Raw genomic sequence first — 7,157 nt, 5'->3', positions numbered from 1 at the left:
AAACACTTCAAGTAGCCTACTAACCATTATGGGAGGATCTATTTGACAAGAATATACAGTAAAATAAGTAATTTGACAAAGTGTGGCTGAGTATCTGAGCATCACGTTATTAGGGCCCGAGCACCGATGGTGTGAGGACCCTCTTGGAATTGCTCTGTTTATTATTATTATTATTATTATTCTTCTCCGCATTTAATTGCATTTTTGAGGGCCTAAACATGCTCGAAAACTCACAAAACTTTGCACACGCGTCAGAATTGGCGAAAATTTACATCTGATATAGGTTTCAGAATTGGACGGGGCAAAATGGCTCGATAGCGCCACCTATAAAAGTTCAACGGAGTGCGCCTCCCGCAACGTTCCACGTACGTGCACGAAATTCGGTACATACATGTAATCACCTAATACCTACAAAAAAGTCTCTTGGAGCATAGCCCTAAACACAACAGGAAGTCAGCCATTTTGAACTTCCTCTCAGATTTTTGTGCAGTTTTTGCCATTTTCAGGCCTCGTACTTAAACGAACTCCTCCTACAGTTTTAATCTGATCATCTTCAAATTTGGTGAGTGTAATCTTAAGGCCTTTGCGACGTTAAATTGCGAAGATCTTGAGTTTTCGTCGAAGGGCGGGTCCTCGGCGTCCTGACAAATTTCGATGTTTCGCCATGAAACAGGAAGTTGCTGTAACTCAGGCATGGAATGTCCAATCTGCCCCAAACTTCACACGTTTGATAAGCGTTCTGTCCTGAACACATGACCATGCTCATATTCAGTTATAGTCATAGCGCCACCTGCTGGCAACAGGAAGTGACATGTTTAACACTGTTATGGACTCCTAATAACATATAAAAAAGTGCCAGCAAGTGCTAAACATGCTAACAACATACTAGAAGCATGCTAAAACATGCTAGCAAACTCTTAGCTAAGTGCTAAAGCATGCTATTTTTGCAATTAAATAGGAATTTGCTGTAACTCAGGCATGGAATGTCCAATCTGCCCCAAACTTCACACTTTTGATAATCGTTCTGTCCTGAACACATCTACATGAGAATATTCAGTTATAGTAATAGCGCCACCTACTGGTAACAGGAAGTGTCATGTTTAACACGTTGATGCCATTCTAGCAACATGTTAAAAATGCCATTGACTTCTAAACATGCTAGAAACATGTTAAAACTTGCTAGCAATACTTAGCTAAGTGCTAAAGCATGCTAATTCAATGAAACAGGATGTTGTTGTTACTCAAGAAGGCAATGTCCAATCTGCGCCAAACTTAACACTTTTGATAAGCGTTCTGTCCTGGACACATGACCATGCTCATATTCAGTTACAGTCATAGCTCCACCTGCTGGCAACAGGAAGTGACATGTTTAACACTGTTGTGAACTCCTGATAACATATACAAAAGTTCCAGCATGTGCTAAACATGCTAACAACATACTAGAAACATGTTAAAACATGCTAGCAAATACTTAGCTTAGTGCTAAAGCATGCTAATACTGCAATTAAATAGGAATTTGCTGTAACACAGGCACGGAATGTCCAGTCTGCCCCAAACTTCACACGTTTGATAAGAGGCATGGCCTGAACACATCTACATGAGAATATTCAGTTATAGTAATAGCGCCACCTACTGGTAACAGGAAGTGTCATGTTTAACACGTTGATGCCGTTCTAGCAACATGTTAAAAATGCCATTGACTTCTAAACATGCTAGAAACATGTTAAAACATGCTAGCAATACTTAGCTAAGTGCTAAAGCATGCTAATTCAATGAAACAGGATGTTGTTGTTACTCAAGAAGGCAATGTCCAATCTGCGCCAAACTTCACACTTTTGATAAACGTTCTGTCCTGAACACATGACCATGCTCATATTCAGTTACAGTCATAGCGCCACCTGCTGTCAACAGGAAGTGACATGTTAAACACTGTTGTGGACATATAAAAACATTAAAAAGTGCCAGCAAGTGTTAAACATGCTAACAACATACTAGAAACTTGCTAAAACATGCTAGCAAACACTTAGCTAAGTGCTAAAGCATGCTATTGCTGCAATTAAATAGGAATTTGCTGTAACACAGGCATGCAATGTCGAATCTGCCCCAAACTTAATATGTAACATGCAAGAAACATGCTAGCAACACATAGCTAAGTTCTAAATCATGCTAGAAATGCTAAAGAAAGTTGTTGTAACTTAAGCATACAATGTCCAATCTACCCCAAACTTCACACGTTTGATAAGAATTATCTCCTGAACACAAGTCCATGCTCATATTCAGATATAGTCATAGCGCCGCCTGCTGGCAACAGGAAGTGATGTTTAACATTGTTCTGGACTCCTAATAACATATAAAAAAGTGCCACCAACTGCTAAACATGTTAGCAACATACTAGAAACATGCTATCAAATACTTAGCTAAGTGTTAAAGCATGCTATTACTGCAATTAAATATGAATTTGCTGTAACTCAGGCATGCAATGTCCAATCTACCCCAAAATTAATATGTAATATGCTAGAAACATCATAAAACATGCAAGAAATGCTAAAGGAAGTTATTGTAACTCAAGCATACAATGTCCAATCTGCCCCAAACTTCACATGTTTGATAAAAGTCCTGCACTAAACACATCTACATAGCGATATTCAGATGTAGACATAGCCCCACCTACTGGCAACAGAAACTGACATGGTTAAAACAGTAATGCAGTACTAACCACATAACTATTGTGTACTAAGCATGCTAGAAACATACTAAACATGCTAGCAACTACTATACCTCCTTAAATGCACATTGCCCAACCATGCTCTGTCTTTCTAAAGCCACCGAGTGACGATGGCACGAGTGCGAGGGCCCTTTCATCGCTGCTTGCAGCTTTAATGTTGGCTATGTAGCCTTTAGGCTATTTATTACATCAATACAAAAAGAATATCAAATAAAACAATGGCCACATGTATCAAGATAAATTAGAAGATAAATAAAACATTAATACTGTTGCCAAATTCTGAACTTAAAAAAAAAGTATAATATTTTTAATTGCTTCTTTAATTGTATTTTTCATTATTTGTTATCACAACTTTTTTATCTTTTGTCAAATCAGCTTCGATAATTAATGTGGTTCAGATAACATAATATTGAGTTTCTATTTAATAAACCAATCTCTTTTGTTGTATCAACTTACATTTTTTAATTTCAATGAACTCAATTTTAAGGCAACCAGGTAACTTACTTTTTAAAAAAGTTAACAAAATGTTTTTTTCAGAGTTGGTTTGTTTGCACTTTATTTTGTGAATGAATCTTCCATACTTAAAAAAATAAATAAAATAAAAATCACCATGCGAGTAGCACTAATTGTGTTATCTTGTTATGAATTCACTTTAATAAAGAGAGATACAGTATGATGATATATGAGAGAAGCTCAATTCTAACAGCCCTGAACACAATTTACTGTGTGAAAATTTTTTGATTACTTACTAGAAGCATCTATTTCTTTGGATGTGTTTAACTGTGAATATTTAAACAATGCAATTCAATATAGCCCACTTAAACTTTAGCATTTGCAGTATCTGATCCTTTTGTAAGCTATAGATCAATTAACCTCAAGTTTTCCCTCAGTGCTGTATATGGATTGCATTGTAAGAGGATCCATCTGTACTCGGGCTAGAGGAGAAGAGAGGCTCATGGGAATGCTCTGCATCCATATGTCCTCCTCACTGGCCCCCATTAGACCTGACAGGTGATATATGGTGCGCACGGCAAAAACAAACTACTCAGCAAAAGCCAGCAGACAATGATAAACGAAGGCATGGTGACACAGATACTGTAGGCTCATCATGGCCGAGCTAAGGGAGTTCTCCTGCAAAATGCCACTTCAATTTCTGCCCACATCCAGCCCAATTAGGCTAGAAGATGCAGGTATAGTGTCTACGCACATCAGCTTCATGAAGTCTACTTCCAAGATGTTTCAACTATTTGTCCTTTCGAGATTATTCCTTTCCAAGGTCATTTTTATGCATGCAATCGCAATGATCTCCAAATATTTGCCTTTGCTTAAAAATTCCACCTTTTCACCTCCTAGAGTGGTTGAATGTCACAAAACCATGTCCAGGTCACATTTTATACCTAATGAATGAATGGATGAATGGATGAATGAATTTGTAATTCCCATTATTCAAGATTCTTATTACTTCACAATGCAAAGTAAAAATACTAAAGTAAAATGAATGAATGAACAAATTAATGTATGAATGAATTTGTAATTAGATTCTTAAAAGATCCTTATTACTATAATGCAAAATAAAAATAATAAAGTCAAATGAATGAATGAGTTTGTAATTTGATGCTTAAAATATTTTTTATTACTGTATAATGCAAAATAAAAACACTAAAGTGTAACCATTAAAAAATAAAAAAAATAAAATCACAGTAAGACAGAACAACAAAATAATACTACCATGATAATAATTTAATGATTTTTCTGTATTATAATTATAATGAGATTTAATTTTTTGCATTAGGTCAATGAGACATTATTATTATTATTATTATTATTATATTTAACATTAATAATGAAAAAATTAAAATAAGTTGACACTTTATTTTAAGGTCATGTATTACATTGTATTTACTCAAATAACTACTGAGTAATATTAATAACTACATTGTCACGGGTCAGGGTGTGTCACCGGCCCCTCTCTGTTGTTTGTTTTTGTCCTGGCATTTCTGCAGCTCGTGATGTGGGCAATTAGCACAATCACAAGCTGATCGTTTCCCCAACCCTTTATATTCCCAGCTGTGTCTACCAGTGTTGTCAGTGGATTGTTACATGTCGCGTGTGTGTTCCTTGTCTGTTTTGCTTACCTGTGTTCAGGAAGCCTAGACGTGGGGGTCGGTGCAGGACTGTTCGCCTTCTGGACCCAGTACTCGTCTATTGCTGGACATTCCTGGGTTCTATCTGTCTGTCGGTGGTCTCCTCTTCTCTACACATCTGTATGTGTGTGGGCTGTGCTCACAGGAACCACCAATCGGAGAGGCTTAACATTTGTTCACTGTGTCACTGAACTTTATATTGTTCACGAAGTTTACTAATACGCTTTTCACTTCTCATCATTGCATTTGAGTCCTCCTCATCTCCATAGTACACCAGGCCTACCCGACAGAATCCACTGACCACACTGGTAGACACAGCTGGGAATATAAAGGGTATGGGGAAACGAGCGACAGGTGAGGAAGATCAGCAGGACAAAAACAAACAACAGAGAGGGGCCGGTGACACACCCTGCCCCCTGACATGCATGTACTTACTATAGAGTTTTGGTTAGGGTTTTTTTTTTTTTTTTGCGAAATAACGCACACATGGACTTGACTAGTTTTGTGAGAATTTTTCACCTGCACAGTCAACGCTAATTAGCATATATATTGTTGTATGTTTTTATACAATTGAAAAAATTATGATTTTTGTAGAATCTGTCATATTTTTAGAGTTTGTAGTATTTTTGTCATGCTGAAAATAAAGTTGAGAATAATTGCAAATAGGATCATTCTGTTTCATGTGATGACCTGTCCGGCAGAACGAGTCCCTTGGAGCTGCTGCTGCCCTTTGCTTTGAGTGATTTGCTACATAGCATTTGCTCCTTGGTGGGCGACACACAGATATCTCAAGGGGAACATCCATATTTATATGGCTTAAAATAATAAGCTTCAGCTCCAAAAGTATGACATCTGGACCATATGTAACAGAGGTTAATTTAGTCTCCCTGCTGGCTGTGGAGCAATGCTGTTTCACACTGATGTCTGTAATGAGCAGGGTGATCTATTATAATTACATTCCTTCAGTGAGAAACAACGATAAACATGAATGAAGTCTCTTGAGTAGTGGAAGGAGATATTTATAAGAAAACGTCAGCACATTATCAGTGTAATGAGGGCTCATTCTTACATTAAATGAATTTAACCCGGCTTTTAGTTTTTCGTTTAGCAGTTTATTATAGTTGGTGTATAATAATTGTAAAGTAATGCAACAATTACAAAGCAATCATTACATTTTTAAACTTTTCATTTAAATAGTACTGGATTGTAGTAATGATTGTTGTTTTATAACATTTAGTTGCATATGTATATTTCACACATCGTGGGTACTCTCGTTGTGCTTGTTGTGGCTTCTATTCACTGGAAGCTTCTATCACCAAGACAAATTCATTGTGTGTATAAACATATTTGGCAATAATTCATAATCATTCTGATTTTGTACTGTTATATTGCAATTTCATACTTATGTTGTCAATTGCTTAATCTCGTGTCTTCAGGTCTGGTGACCTTAAATTATTATGAATAATGTTTACCCTCTCAGTAAAAATAAATAAAAGTAAACATTACAAAATTAATTGATAAGCATGATGAAAACCACCTCGCTGTACGATCAGGTTTTATAAGAGAATGGCGACCTCTAGCGGATCAAACTCTCTCTCTCTCTCTCTCTCTCTCTCTCTCTGTCTCTCTCTCTCTCTCTCTCTCTCTCTCTCTCTCTCTCTCTCTCTTTTTTCTTTTTTTTTTTTTACAATCGTTAGGACACATTTCTCAATACTTTCAAAACTCTTCATACAGTTCTCCTTATACCAACTTTCAGCTCGGCACAGCAGTAAATGTCACATCCAAAACGCGCTAAAACTACCAAAACACTTCTTGCACGTCTCTAATCAAGTCATTCTTCCCTAACACTAACAAAAGTTGTCACCCAAACACAATTTTCACCCATAAAACACTTACAGAAAAACAAAAACAAAACTAATAACAGGCCAAACAGGAAACATTACACTTTTTTTTTTTTCTTTTGCAAGATGTCTTTACAAAACAGGAATGACACTCTCTACTGTTTAGAATTCACTGCAATATGTGGTCCATGTTTACATTACAGTACAAAATGATTCCTAAGCTTCCCCTTTTGTATAGTTGGTAATGAAATTGAAAGACTAACACCTGTGTAATTTTTTGCAATTTTGCAATTAAAAATGTGCAATTTGGCTTGTAGGTAGATTGAGAAAGGAAGTGAGAGAGGAATTCATGTAATTTGAAAGATGTAATTTAGTCATTTGATTGAATTTTGTGCTGAAGCAATGGCAAATTATCCTCAGTTTAGCTCACTGATGTTGTGCTCACTG

This window comes from Leuciscus leuciscus (assembly GCF_965113295.1).
Source record: "Leuciscus leuciscus genome assembly, chromosome: 12".
In the NCBI taxonomy this organism is placed as follows: domain Eukaryota; kingdom Metazoa; phylum Chordata; class Actinopteri; order Cypriniformes; family Leuciscidae; genus Leuciscus; species Leuciscus leuciscus.
The sequence above is the reverse complement of the archived record's forward strand: the minus strand, read 5'-3'. Positions refer to the sequence as shown.